Source organism: Dama dama, chromosome 4 (genome assembly GCF_033118175.1).
Source record: "Dama dama isolate Ldn47 chromosome 4, ASM3311817v1, whole genome shotgun sequence".
NCBI classification, from domain to species: domain Eukaryota; kingdom Metazoa; phylum Chordata; class Mammalia; order Artiodactyla; family Cervidae; genus Dama; species Dama dama.
In genome coordinates this window covers 43,453,757-43,469,629 of record NC_083684.1, presented here as the reverse complement: position 1 = coordinate 43,469,629, position 15,873 = coordinate 43,453,757, and the positions used below count along the sequence as shown (strand labels likewise).

The window sequence follows — 15,873 nt, the reverse complement described above, 5'->3', positions numbered from 1 at the left end:
GTGTTCTCTTTGTCCATCTATGCACCTGTTCGCGCTGTTTTCATTCCTATAGCTCTATCATAAGCCTTTATATTGATAGAATGAGATATTCTATATGCTTTTTCTTCAAGAATGTTATGGTTCTTCTTGGTCTTTTGTATTTCCATATGTCCTAGTCTTCTCAGGCTGCTATAACAAAATACCACAGACTAGATAGCTTACAAAGAGAAATTTATTTCTCCCAGTTTGGGATGCTAGAAATCCGAGATCAGAAAGCCCTCATGGTCAGGTGAGGGCCCTCTTCCATGCTACAGACTTCTTGTCGTATCTGCATGTGGCAAAGAGTGAACTAGCTCCCTGGGGTCTCTTTTATAAAGGACACTAATCCAATTCATGAGTGTTGTGCTTTCATGACTTCCCAAAGACCTCCACTTGCTAATACTGCCATCTTGGGCATTAGGTTGTCAACATATGGACTTTGGGAGGAGACAAAGATTTAGACCATAACACCACATAAATTTTAGAATTAGCTTTTTGAATTGGCTACAATGCAGCCTATTCAGTTTTTGGTGGGTATGATATTAAATCATATACATCAAATTAGAGGGAACTGACAATTTTGAAGTAAAAGAAAGCTAGAGGACTTCTGGTACCTAATCTCAGGACTTATTATGAAGCTGTACTAATCAAGACAATGTAGTGCTAATTTGGATAGAAGTAGAGATAAATGATACAGAAGAGGAAGTTCAGAAATAGTGCCATACATATATGGTCACTTGATTTTCAACAAAGATGCCAAGGTTATTCAATGGAGTAATGATAGTCTTTCCAACAAATGGTACTGGAACAACTGGACATCTGTATGCAAAAAAAAAAAAAAAAAGAACCCCCACCCATGCTTCACATACTATACAAAAATAGTAACTCAGAATAAATCATAGATTTCAGTGTAAAATCTAACATTATAAGACTTCTAGAAGATGTAGGGGAAAATCTTGAAAACTCTAAAGTGACCTTAGCACAGATTTCTCAGCTCACAGAAGCTACATATTATGGAGGAAAAGTTGACAAATTTAACCTGAAATTTAAATCTTTGGTATTCAAAATACAATGTTAATAAAATAAAAAGATAGGTGGCAAATGAGCAAATGAATAGATCATGCAAGTCATTAGTCGTAAGGAAAATAGAGAATTGCAGTGAGATACCCATACACATTTTACAATGGTTATAATTTAGAAAATGGACACTCCTGAGTACTTGTGGGTATGCAAAGCAATCAGGACTCCTGCTTCTGGTGGGAGTGTAAGTTGGTGTTATCATTTTAGGAAACTGTGTGTTAGTCACCAGTTGCTACATAGATTATACATATTTAGCAGTTTAAAACAACACACATGTTTGATCTCACAGTTTCTACGAGTCAGGATGCTGGGCTGAGCTTTACTGAGTCCTCTGTTTAGGTCTCTTAACAAGACTGCATCTGAGGCTCAGTTGAGGGAAGGTCTGACCTCAAGCTCATGTGGTGGTTGGGAGGATTCAGCTCCTTTGTGGGCCATCAGATTGAGAGCCTCAATGCATTGTCGGCTGTTGTTTGCCCTCAGTTTCCTGCTAATGGGCTAAATCATATGGTATCTTACTTCATCAGAACCAAGAAGAGAGAGAATAGAGGAAGTCTGCTAATAAGACAAAAGTTAAAATTTTATGTAATGTAATCATGGAAGTGACATCCTGTCACTTTTGCTGTGTTTTGTTGTTTAGAAACAGGTTCCACCTACACATAAGGAAAGCATATTGCACAGGGCATACATATTAGGAGGCTGGGATAACTGGAGGTATATTAGACTCTGTCTACTGGAAGTGTCTTCTTATAAAATTATATATTACACTTACCATTTTTGTTGTTTTTGTTTAGTTGCTAAGTCATGTCTGACTCTTTGAGACCCCATGGACTGCAGCACACCAGGCTTCCCTGTCCTTCACTATCTCCCAGAGTTTGCTCAAACTCATGTCCATCGAGTTGGTTGATGCTATCCAACCATCTCGTCCTTTGTCATCCCTTTCTCCTTCTGCCCTCAATCTTTCCCAGAATCAGAGTCTTTTCCAATGAGTCGGCACTTCACATCAGGTGACCACAGTATTGTAACTTCAGCCTCAGTCCTTCCAATGAATATTCAGGGTTGATTCCCTTTGGGATTGATTGATTTGATCTCCTTGCTGCCCACAGGACTCTCAAGAATCTTCTCCAGCACCACAGTTCAAAAGCATTAATACTTCAGTGCTCAGCCTTCATTATGGTCCAGCTCTCACATCCATACATGACTACTGGAAAAACCATAGCTTTGACTGTACAGATCTTTGTCTGCAAAGTAATATCTCTGTTTTTTAATATGCTGTCTAGGTTTGTCACAGCTTTCCTTCCAAGGAGCAAGCGTCTTAATTTCATGGCTGCAGTCCTGAACCACCTGTGGTGGTTTTGGAGCCCAAGAACATGAAGTCTGTCACTGTTTACATTGTTTTCCCTTCTCTTTGCCATGAAGTGATGGGACTGGATGCCATGACCTTAGTTTTTTGAATGTTGAGTTTTAAGCCAGCTTTTTCACTCTCCTCTTTCACCTTCATCAAGAGGCTTTGTTCCTCTTTGCTTTCTGCCATTAGGGTGGTATCATCTGCATATCTGATATTATTGATATTCCTCCCAGCAGTCTTGATTCCAGCTAGTGATTCATCCACCATGGCATTTTGCATGGTGTACTCTGCATATAAGTTAAATAAGCAGGGTGACAGTATACAGCTTGACATATTCCTTTCCCCATTTGGAACCAGTCCATTGTTTCATATCTGGTTCTAACTGTTGTTTGTTGTTCTGCATACAGCTTTCTCAGGAGGCAGTAAAGGTGGTCTAGCATTCCCATCTCTTTAAGAATTTTCCAGTTTGTTGTGATCCATAGTCAAAGGCTTTGGCGTGTGTAGTCAGTGAAGCAGAAGTAGATGTTTTTCTGGAATTCTCTTGCTTTTTTATCATCCAACATGTGTGCATGCTGAGTCGCTTCAGTCACATCCCACTCTTTGGGACCCTGTGGACAGTAGCCTTTTTTTGTACAGTTCTTCTGTTTATTCTTGCCACCTCTTCTTAATATCTTCTGCTTCTGTTAGGTTCATACCATTTCTGTCCTTTATTGTGCCTTTTGTTGCATGAAATGTTCCTTTGGTATCTCTAATTTTCTTAAAGAAATCTCTAGTCTTTCCCATTCTGTTGTTTTCCTCTTTCTTTGCATTCCTCACTTAAGAAGGATTTCTCATCTCTCCTTGCTTGTCTTTGGAACTCTACATTTAGATGAGTATATCTTTCCTTTTCTCCTTTCCTTTCCCTTCTTTTCTCACCTTTTTTGTAAGGCCTCCTCAGACAACATTTTGCCTTGTTGCAATTCTTTTTCTTGGGGATGCTTTTGATCACTGCTTCCTGTACAGTGTTACAAACCTCTGTCCATAGTTCTTCAGGTACTCTCTCTATCAGATCCAATCCCTTGATTCTGTTTGTCACTTTCACTGTATAATCACAAAAGGGATTTGATTCAGGTCATACCTGAATGGTCTAGTGGTTTTCCCTACGTTCTTCAATATAAGTCTGAATTTTGCAACAAGGGGCCCATGATCTGAGTCACAATCAGCTCCTAGTCTTGTTTTTTTCTGACTGTATAGAGATTCTCCATCTTGAGCTGCAAAGAATATAATCAGTCTGATTTCGGTATTGACCATCTGGTGATGTCCGTGTGTAGAGTCGTCTCTTGTGTTGCTGGAAGAGGGTTTTTGCTATGACCAATGCGTTCTCTTGGCAAAACTCTGTTAGCCTTTGCCCTGCTTCATTTTGTACTCCAAGGCCAAACTTGCCTGTTACTCCAGGTATCTGTTGACTTCCTACTTTTGCATTCCAGTGCCCTATGATGAAAAGGACATCTTTTTTTGGTATTAGTTCTAGAAGGTCTGGTAGGTAGGTCTTCATAAAACATTTACCATATAACCCAGCAATCCTATGCCTAGATATTTACTCAAGAGAATATAAAACATATGCCCACATAAAAATCTACACATGAATGTTTATAGAAACTTTATCAAAACTTGTCCCAAACTGGAAAAAACCCAAATACCCATCACCCGTTGAATGAGTAACTACATCATGGTATAGCCACAGTGGAACACTATTCTATGAAAAAAAGAGATGGAACTGTTGACACATTTAACAACACAGACGAATCTCCAAAGCCTTATGCTTAGTGAAAGAAACCAGATGCAAAAGTCTATATAGTGTTCAGTTCAGTCACTCAGTCATGTCTGGCTCTTTGTGACCCCATGGCCTGCAGCACGCCAGGCCTCCCTGTCCATCACCAGCTCCCAGAGTTTACTCAAACTCATGTCCATTGAGTCGGTGATGCCATGCAACCATCTCATTCTCTGCCGTCCCCTTCTCCTCCCACCTTCAATCTTTCCCAGCATCAGGGTCTTTTCACATGAGTCAGTTCATCACATCATGTGGCCAAAGTATTGGAGTTTCAGCTTCAACATCAGTCCTTCCAATGAATATTCAGGACTGATTTCCTTTAGGATGGAGTGGTTGAATCTCCTTGCAGTCCAAGGGACTCTCAAGAGTCTTCTCCAACACCACAGTTCAAAAGCATCAATTCTTTGGCACTCAGCTTTCTTTATAGTTCAACTCTCATATCCACACATGACTACTGGAAAAACCATAGCCTTGACTAGACGGACCTACATACTGTATAAAAGTGAAAGTCGCTCAGTTGTGTCCAACTCTTTGTGACTCCGTGGACTATACAGTCCATGGAATTCTTCAGGCCAGAATACTGCAGTGGGTAGCCATTACCTTCTCCAGGTGATCTTCCCAACCCATGGATTGAACCCAGGTCTAAGCGTCTGCCTACAATTCAGGAGACCCAGGTTCAATTCCTGGGTTGGGAAGATCCCCTGGAGAAAGAAATGGCAACCCACTCCAGTAGTCTTGCCTGGAAAAATCCCATGGACAGAGGATCCTGGTAGGCTACAGTCCATGGGGTCGCAAAGAGTCGGACACAACTGAGCGACTTCACTTTCTTTCTTTTCTCACGCATTGCAGGCGGATTTTTTACCAGCTGAGCCACAAGGGAAGCCCTCATATTGTATACTTTTGTTTATATTATATTCTCTTAAAAGGCAAAGTTATAGGGAAAGAAAACAGATCAATGTTGTTTGAGATGGGGGTTGAGAGAGGATTGACAACCAAAGGAGGGAACCTTTTCAAGGGTAATGGAAATATCATATATGTTGATCTGGTGGTGTTACATAACATATATATTTGTCAAAACTCATAAAACTTCATCTGAAAAGGATGATTTTGACTGTGTGTAGATCATACCTCTGCAGATCTGACTTAAAAATAAGTCTTTAGTACTCGAGGATTTTTTTTAAGGCACTAGAGTTTGAGGTTTGGCTAGTGGATGTGTTTTATTTTGCTAACACAGTTTTGAAAATTAAAAACTTAAATGTTTGTTTCTCTTTCTGAAGGCTGATTTCTCCTCTATGGCAAGAATGCCTTCTTAATTTATAGACCATTTATTGAACTGATTGCACATTTAGCGCTTCCCATGCTCTATTTTGACTATACCTGCATAAATACATAAAACTTAGAAAAAGAGGAACTTCACTGGTGGTGACGTAGTTAAGACTCCATGCTTCCAATGCAGAGGGCAGGCATTCAATCCCTAGTCAAGGAACTAAGATCCCACATGCCTCATGGAGCAACCAAAAAAGAAATATTAAACCCTTCATTCTTAACCTATGAAAGGCTAGTGGGAATTAGTACTCTCAATTGCACCATGGACAGTATAAGTATAAAGGATTTTAACTCCATTTACTTTCTCCTAACCTAAATGCTAATGTTGTATATTTAAATTTATGTATTTTTAAAAAACTACACAGCTGTTTTTTATACCATCAGTATTTATTTTATTGAAATGTAATTGATATATAATGTATTAGTTTTAGGTGTGCATAATGATTTGATAGATGGATATATTGCAAGTGAATGCCATAGAAAGTTTAGTTAAAATCCATCACCACATAGTTTTTAACTGAACTTCTGTGGCATTCACTTGCAGTATATCCATACAGCAAATCATTATGTCCATCTAAAACTAATACATTATGTCAATAACATTTCAACAATAAAAATAAATAAATGAATACTGATAGTATAAAAGAACTCCATCACCACACATAGCTAGGGCTTCCCTGGTGGCTCAGTCACTGAAGAACCCACTTGCAGTGCAGGAGACACAGGTTCGATCCCTGGGTTGGAAAGGTTCTGTGGAGAAGGAAATGGCAATCAGCTCCAGTATTCTTGCCTGGAAAATCCCGTGGACAGAGGAGTCTGGTGGGCTATATAGTCCATGGGGTCACAAGAGTTGGACATGACTTAATGACGAAACTGCCACCACCTCACATAGTTACAGATTTTGTCTTGTGATAGAACTTTTAAGATCTACTATCTTAGCAACTTTAAAATTTACAATACAGTGTTGTTAATAGAACTATAGTCACTATGCTATATATTACATCCCCAGGATGTAATTATCTTCTAGCTGGAAGATTGTTCCTTTTTACCACCTTCACTTAGTTCACTTATTTCACCCACTTCCCCAGTCTCTAGCAATCACCAATCTGTTCTCTGTATCTCTAAGTTCATTTTTTTTTTTTAATTCCACCTATAAGTTGGAGCTTTATTTTATTTGTCCTTCTTTGACTTAGTATAATACCCTCAAGTTTACCATACATGTTACAAATAGATTTCCTTTCTTAAAACTGAGTAATATTCCATTGTATATATACATCACATTTTGTTTTTCGTTCACCCACTGAGGAACATTTAGATTGTTTTCACGTCTTTGGCAATGCTGCAGTAAATATGGGGTGCAAATATCTTTTTGAGATAGTGATTTCATTTCCTTTGGATAAATACCCAGAAGTGGAACTGCTGACTCATATGGTAGTTCTGTTTTTAATATTTTGAGGAACTTCTATACTGTTTTCCACAGTAGCTGCACCAATTAAAAAAAAATCATTAGAATATAGTTGATTAACAATGTTGTGTGTGTTTCAGGTATAAAGCAAAGTTTTTCATTTATACATATATACATTCATTTTTAGATTCTTTTCTCATATAGATTATCATAGAATATTAAGTAGAGTTCCCTGTGATATACAGTACAGTCCTTGTTGGTTACTTTCCATGGGCCAAAGAATCCGCCTACCAATGCAGGACACAAGGGACACGGGTTCAGTCCCTGGGTCAGGAAGATCCCCTAGAGAAGGAATTGGCAACCCACTCCAGTATTCTTGCCTGGAACAATTCTATGGACAGACGAGCCTGGTGAGTTACCATGCAGGGGGTCACAGAGTCTCAGACGTGACTACACAGACAAGCACATATATAGTAGTGTGCATATGTCAATCCCAAATTCCTGATTTTAACCTCCTGCCCGCCTCCCCCTCACACGGCATTTCCCTTTTGGTAACCGTAAGTTTGTTTTCCATATCTGTAAGTCTATTTCTCTTTTGTAAATAAGTACATTTGTAACATTTTCTAAAACCAGATTCTACATATGAATGATGTCATATGATATTTGTCTTTCTCTGTTTGACTTATTAACCTAGCATGATAATCTCTAGGTCCATTCATGTTGCTGCAAATGGCATTATTTTGTAATTTTTAATGGCTGAATAATATTCCATTGTATATTTGTATCACAGTCTTCTTTATCCACTTCTCTGTTGATGGACATTTAGGTTGCTTCCATGTCTTGGCTGCACACAGTGCTGCAATGAGCATTGGGGTGCATGTATCATTTCTTTTTTAAAAGATTTTTTTGATGTGGATTATTTTTTTAGTCTTTATTGAATTTTTTATAGTATTGATTCTGTTAAGTTTTGGTTATTGGCCCTGAGACATGTGGGATCTTAGGTCCCGGACCAGGGATTGAACCCGCACCCCCTGCATTGAAATGTGAGGTCTTAACTAGTGTACTGTCAGGGAAGTCCCTCATTTCTAATGATAATTTTCTCTGGATATATGCCCAGGAGTGAGATTGCTGGATCATATGGTAATTCTATTTTTGTTTTTTTAAGGAACCTCCATATAGTTTTCCATAATGGTTGTACTAATTTACATTTCTACCAACAGTATAAGAGGGTTCCATTTTCTCCACACCCTCTCCAGCTTTTATTGTTTGTAGACTTCTTAATGATGGCCACTCTGACCAGTGTGAGGTGATACCTCATTGAAGTTTTGATTTTCATGTCTCAGATAGTGGTGATAAGCATCTTTCCTGGTGTTTTTCAGCCATCTGTGTCCTCTTTGGAGAAATGTCTGTTTAAATCGTCTGCCTGTTTTCTGATTGGGTTGCTGCCTTTTTTTTTTTTTTTTTTTAACATAGAGCTGCACGAGCTGTTTGTATATTTTAGAAAGAAATCCCTTGTCAGTCACTTTGTTTGCAAATATTTTCTCCCTTTCTGTGACTTGTCTTTTTGTTTGCTTATGGTTTCCTTCACTGTGCAGCTTTCACGTTTAATTAGGTCCCATTTATTTTTGTTTTTATTTTCATTACGTTAGGTGGATCCAAAAGGATATTGCTGCAATTTGTGTCAGAGAGTGTTCTGCCTATGTTTTCCTCTAAGAATTTTATAGTACCTCAGTTTACATCTAGGTCTTTAATCCAGTTTGCATTTATTTTTGTGTATGGTGTTAGAGAATATTCTAATGTTGTTCTTTTATATGTGGTTGTTTAGTTTTTCCAGAACCACTTGTTGAAGAGACTCTTTTTTCCATTGTATATTTTTGCTTCCTTTGTCAAAAGATTAATTGACTATAGGTGTATGGGTTTATTTCTGGGCTGTCTATTCTGTTCAATTGATAAGTGTGTCTGTTTTTGTGCCAGTTTCATGTTGGTTTGATTACTGTAGCTTTGTAGTATTATCTGAAATCTGGAAAGCTTATGCTTCTAGCTTTGTTCTTTTTCCTCAAGATTGCTTTGGCAATTCTCAATCCTTTTTTTCCTCTACATTTTAAAAAAAATTAAAGTATGGTTGATTTACAATGTTGTGTTACTTTCAGGAATGGAGCATAATAATTCAGTTATACATGCATATATGATATATGTAAAGTATGTATATATTATATAATTTTTTTTCAGATTATTTTTCCTTATAGGTTATTACAAAATATTGAGTATAGTTCTCTGTGCTATATGGTAGTTCCTTGTTGGTTATTTTATATATAGTAGTATGTGTATGTTAATCCCAAACTCCTAATCTATTCCTCGCCACCCTTTCCCCTTTGGTAATCATAAGTTTGTTTTCTGTGTCTGTGGGTCTATTTCTGTTTTGTATATAAGTTCATTTGTATCATTCCTTTTAAGATTTCACATATAAGTGATAGCATATGATATTTGTCTTTCTCTCACTTACTGCACTTAGTATGATAATCTCCAGGTCCATCCATGTTGCTACAAATGGCATTATTTCATTCTTCTTTATATCTAACATTCCACTGTGTGTATGTGTACACTCACCACATCTTTCACCCAGTCATCTGTTGATGGACATTTAGATTGCTTCCATGTCTTGGCTATTGTAAATAGTGCTGCAGTGAACATTGGGGTGCATATATCTTTTCAAATTATAGTTTCTGTTGGATATATGCCCAGGAGTGGGATTGCTGGATCATATGACGACTCTATTTTTGGTTGGAGGAGTCTCCATACTGTTTTCCATAGTGGCTGTACCAATTTATACCCCCAGCAACAGTGTAGGACGGTTCCTCTCCAGAATTTATTATTTGTAGTTTCTGTTGATGACCATTCTGACCAGTGTGAGGTGATTGTAGTTTAGATTTGCATTTCTCTAATAATTAATTAGTTAGGCCATCCCTGGTGGCTCGGATGGTAAAGAGTCTGCCTGCAGTGCAGAAGACCTGGGTTTGATCTCTGGGTCAGGGTGATCCCCTGGAGAAGGAAATGCAACCCAGTCCAGTATTCAAGCTTGGAAAATCCCATGGATAGAGGAGCCTGGCAGGCCATATAGTCCATGGGTCGCAGAGTTGGACACGACTGAGTGACTTCACTTTGAACTTTAGTGATGTTAAGCACCTTTTCATTTGTTTTATTTGCCATCTGTATATAATTCTGGACCTTTTGTGCTTCCATGTAAGTTTTAGGATTATTTGTTCTAAAATTCTGTGGAATTTTTTCCAAAGTTCTGTGGAAAATGTCTTGGGTAATTTGATAGGGATTGCATTAAATTTGTATATTGCTTTGGGTAGTATGGGCAATTTAACAATATTAATTCCTCCACTTCAAGAACATAGGATATCCTTTCATTTCTTTGAATCATATTCAGTTTTTTTTTTAATCATTGTTTTCTATTTCTCAGTATATAGATCTTTCACCTTTTTAGCTAGGTTTATTCCTAGGATCTTTTTTTCGGGGGGTGGGGGTGGGGTTTGATGTGATTTTTAAATGGGATCATTTTTTTACTTGCTCTTTTTGGTATTTCATAATCAATATAAAGTAACCCAACAGATTTTTGTACTTAATCTTACATTCTGCTACCTTGCTAAATTCGTTTATCAGTTCTAGTATTTTTTGTGTGGAGTGTTTAGGGTTTTCTATTAGATTATCATGTCATCTACATATAATGACAATTTTACCTCTTCCTTTCCAATTTGGATACATTTTCTTTTCCTTATCTGATTATTGTGGCTATATCTTCCAACACTATGCTGATGAGAAGTGGTGAGTGTGGGCATCCTGTGTATCATTCTAATTTTAGTATATGTGGTGCTGAATCGAGTACATCACTCCCTCAGTATTCAGTGGGTGCTCTCAGTTGCTCTCGTGCGAGCTCTCTCCCATATGCTTTCTCTGTCCCTTTCTTCCTTTCTCCTTATACTCCCTGTTCTCCATGTCTTGCTGTGTGTGCTTTGTTTAATTGTTCAGTTGTGTCTGACTCTTTGCGATCCCATGGACCATAGCCCTCCAGGCTCCCCTGTCCATGGTGATTCTCCAGGCAAGAATACTAGAGTGGGTTACCATGCCCTCCTCCAGGGCATCTTCCCAACCCAGGGATCGGACCCAGGTTTTGTGCATTGTGGGCAGATTCTTTACCATCTGAGCCACCAGGGAAGCCCATCCATGTCTTGCTTAGTTTTAATCCTTTTGATTAGTTTCTCCTAAATGTGGCATTTTAATGTCAGCCCTTTCAGATTTTAGCTTGCCTTGCTCCCCAGCTCCCTGACCCTGTGAGGAGAACATGCAAAACCTCTCCTGTTTCAGCCATTCTCATGAGTATTGGTTGGCTGTTTTAGTGTTTCCCTTTTCTCGGGCTAATCTGATTCCTCTTCTCAGATACTTGTTGATGCTATGCAGGGCATGTAGCTTTGTTGGTTTTTCCCTTTGGGGTTTGTGAAGATACTGTGTTTTTGGATTTTGGTTTTGTTATTCTAGTCATTCTGTTTTCATGGGGTGATTTTGAGAGATTTTAAGTTATCTTCCATTACAATTTTTCTAGAATTTCTTTATCCTTACTCTTGAATGACAGTTTAGCAGGACATAGAAACCTACATTGTTAGTTCTTTCCTCTCAGTACCCTTGTCTCCTGTGCCTGTTCTTGATGATTTAAAAAACAAAAAAAAACTTCTCATAGTCAAATTGTTTTATCTTTGCCAGATGTAAAGAGGAAATCTTAAAAGCCATCAGGGAGAAAAGTAGCTTAAGATAACCTGTAATTTCACTGGGTTATGTCTCAGTGTCAGGTTAGTTCATTTATTTTTCTTGGTATGTCATGTGTACTTTCAATTTGACAATATTTTTCCATTCTGGAAAATGACCATATCATTGTGTTACTGATTATCACTTATTATTGAATTTAATTCTGTTACTCTCTTTTTCACATATAGGATTTTGTTTTTTTCTGGCCATACCATGAGGCATCTTAGTTCCCTGACCAGGGATCAAACCCTAGCCCTCTGCATTAAGGGTTCAGAGTCTTAACCACTGGACCACCAGGCAAGTCCCATATATAAGATTTTTAATTAAATTATTTTCTTCAGTCATACTTAGTCTGCTTTTGTTTCATAAAGAGTTGTCATTAATATCATAGGCCATTAGACTTTAAGTAAATCCATCTGATTATTAAGTTGTTAATTATCTTCGTAAATTTTCTTTTTCATGTGATTGGGAATTTTAATTTTGGAGCTTATGTGAAAGGTTCCCCGCCCCCCCCCCCCCCTCAAATTTCTCTTTAGTCCCTTATTCTTCTCTAGTGGCTTTGAAATTGCCTCTGCACTGGCCTTAACAACTTGGTAAAAGTTATGCATGAAACATTCTGGGCCTGCTCCTTTTCCTGGGGAAAGGGAGAATGTTTATTTGTATAGCTCTTTGATGGAAGACCCCCTGGAGAAGGGAATGGCAACCCACTCCAGTATTCTTGCCTGGAGAATTCCGTGGACAGAGGAGCCTGGTGGGCTATAGTCCATGGGGTCGCAGAGAGTTGGACATGACTGAGGCAACTGAGCAAGCACTCATGGTTAGCTCTTCGATAACAAAATAGTCTTCAAAGTTAGAGGGGTGCCTTGTATAGCTCAGCTCATTAAATGGAGTTCTGGAATTCTGCATTTTTTTTTCTGTACTCAACTTCTTTATGTTGCACGTATACATGAATGACACATGGAAATATCTGTACTAGTATGAGATTTTTACAGATAGAAAATCATAAAAAATATTCTATGCATCTTTTTTTCTGATGAATCAACCAAAGAAACCAGGTAGCAAAAACTGAAAACAAATTTGAAATTTCATAATTATCTAACTCTATTAGGATTATATTCTGATTTTTTCCCCCAGGTTTGGGGTGAGGCCTAGCTTTCAAATATTCTATAAACATTTGCACTTACTTAAAAAAAACAAAACCTTGTAACTCCTTTCAAACAGCTGTTTAATACCACCCTTCACTTTGGAGACAAAGATACAAAGGGTTTCAACTAGTACTTCCAAATTCCTAGACTGTTTTTTTAACTGCAGTTATTTTCTCTCCTAGAAAAACCATTTGTCTAGTATAGTTTTTATCCTGTCCAACCCAAATTTTTTTTTAAAAAGTTGATTTCTATTTTCCATTTCTCTGTGCTGAAAAATGTCCCTTTCCCTTTAATTTGCAGAAAGTTTGGGGGCTGAAAAAATTTTGAAGTTTTCCATCCTCACTTTATACAATTCTGTTAATGTCTGTACTCACTCATTTGAGACCTTGCCTCCCATGAAGGTGAAGGATGAGGATGAACACCCTTTGCTTCATTCTTTAATTCATTTAGTTGGTCATTCAAATTGTAAATGTAGGATAGCAGGCCAGCTACATTTATACCTACACAAATCAGTGCCACACAAGGCATATGCTGCTGTGAGGGGTCAGAAAAAGGACTGGACAGATGTGATGACATAGATGTCATGGAGTGAATGACCCTAGCTAAGCCTTTAAATATAGAGGGAAGAGTACAGGGTGTGCTTTGAAGGTGGACTGGTTAGTGGAGCAGATTATCTGCAGATAAGTATAGTGGGAAAAGTACCCTGAAACAAATCTTGAATTTTTAAAAGCAGGTAATGAGTTAATACTTGAAGCTTTTCATTTATCATGGATATATTATTATATTTCCAATTTAAGTAGGATCAATTTTCTGTCAAAATAGTAAACAAAAACATGATTGGACTTTAGCAAGAATGACTAGTGTCTGCTGAAGCCTGATTGTTATCATTCTTCTGTATTACTTAGTGCAATGAATTCATCTCAGAGTGAGAATCATACTTCCACATTAATGGATTTCCTTGAGCCACATTTGGTTAGCCTGAAAAATTATCTGTGTGAAGGATGTCATTGAAATGAAAGTGATTTTTTTTCTAAGACTGGAAGTAACTTTATGAATAGTGATAAGCCTTATATCAAGGGGGAAGAGCTGAAATAGTGTTTTTACTGTCAGTCATATCTCTGCTCCATGGGCTGACTTACAACTTCAAAACCTTGGAAGTGGTTTTTCCACTCTATGTGGCATTATGGCAAGGTAAAAAGTGGCTACAATTATGCATTTACCTACCTTTCTTCTAACCCCCATCACATAATTAAGCAAAAGGATGAAGTAGTTGGAACCTTTGATTCTAAGAGTGAGTCAGCATCTGTCATGTCCAGGGAAGTCTGTTGGGGAAATCAGACTCCTAAGTTAATTCAGACCTTTTGGGAAATTTCATAAACACAGGTAACAACTTAGAAAGTTACACAGAACTCTTACACACTATCTAAAAAGTAAACTTGACTTCTGCTTTCAGCTGAGATGGAGCAGTAGCAACCAGATGTACCTTCCCCAGCTGAAACAACTAAAAAGACAAGACAAAATAGATGAAAGAATGGTTCTTGAGACACTGGACACCACACAGTGAAGAACAGCGATCCCTGGGAGAGGAGAAACAAGGTAAGCCCTTTGATTATCTCACCTTACCACCTTAAGAGAGTTTCCAGCCTGCAACACAGGGTGAGGAACATAGTTGGAACCCAGCAGATCCCCTGAGCTGACAGAAAGGTAAGTCTGGGGAAACCAAGGCAGCTAGAATTTGCAGGACAGAGTACCATAGAAGCAACCTCTGGAGATCTTCACAGGGTCCTCATTAAGCATGCATGTTAGCAAACTACTTCAGGTTGGGAAAGAACCAGCTCAAAAGAGGGAACAGAACCTGATGCACATATAGGGTGGGGAAAAGTTCGTGGAACATTTGAGCAGAGATCTCAGAAGCGTCCTTCTTCAGTAATGGGGAATAATTAGCCCCTGATTAGTGTTCTGGTCCTGCCCAACAAAACTTAACACATAAGATTTGAAGGGCTCGAACTGGTTTTTTTCCTTAATAATTATTTGGCTGTGCCAGTTCTTAGTTGCAGCATGATCATAGATCTTTGTTGCAGCATGTGGGATCTTTGGTTGTGGTGTGTAAACCCTTAGTTGCAGCATGTGTGATCTTCGATCTCTGTTGTGGCATGTGGGATCTAGCTCTCTGACCGGGGATCCACCCTGGGTCCCCTGCAATGGGAGTTTAGAGTCTAAGACACTGGACCACCGAGAAGTCCCTCAAACTGGTTTTATATACCGTAAGTGCATCCCAGAACAAACTGGAGGTTTATAGGAATACAAAAATGTCTAGCACCCAACAAGGTAAAATTTACAATAACTGGTATCCAATCAAAGATTACTAGTCTTGTAAAGAGGCAAGAAAACACAGTTCATAATAAGGAAAATAATCAAACCAATGTAGAACTTACACATATCTTAGGATTAGCTGATGATGACAGTAAAGCAATTATTGTTACTGATATGTTCAGAAGTTGAAGTTGAGACATGAAAGATCAAAAGTGAAGCATACTTGTTCCCTGTAGGAGCCACCGTAGGGGGGCCGGAAGCGCACAGAGTAGAGAGTACCCTGCCCCCACACCTTGCCAGTGAAAAAGTAACCTCACCAGACCAGAGCCTCAGAAAGCTATGAGTTGACTTCAAATGACCTAATACACATATAATTGAAATCCCTGAAGGCGAAGGAGAGAAGGAGGGAAAGAGAAAAAAGATTTGAAAAATGTTTGAAGAATTTCCAATTTTGACAAAAAGTAGTACTTCACAGATGCGTGAAGCCCCCACAAATCCCAAGCACAGAGACATAACTAAAACTGCACCGAAGCACATCAGGACGTGATGTGATGAAACCAGTGGTGCAGAGAAAAATCTCCCCACTAGCTGTCTCTCTTACACATGGCAGTATATATGTGTCAGTGCT

At 38.4% G+C, this 15,873-nt stretch overlaps 1 long non-coding RNA gene across 2 annotated transcripts in view; it reads left to right on the top strand.

The window, feature by feature from the left end:
• The window catches only part of LOC133054149 (uncharacterized), a 121,005-nt gene extending 106,483 nt beyond the window's left edge, over window positions 1–14,522 (top strand). Inside the window, exon 3 of one of the 2 annotated variants that reach the window (XR_009692379.1) lies at window positions 14,386–14,522. This is a non-coding gene — a long non-coding RNA (uncharacterized LOC133054149). Of the gene's footprint in view, window positions 1–11,975; window positions 12,085–14,385 lie in introns of those variants that run through there. The other variant, XR_009692380.1, reaches the window with a different exon arrangement.
• Window positions 14,523–15,873: the final 1,351 nt, after the last annotated feature.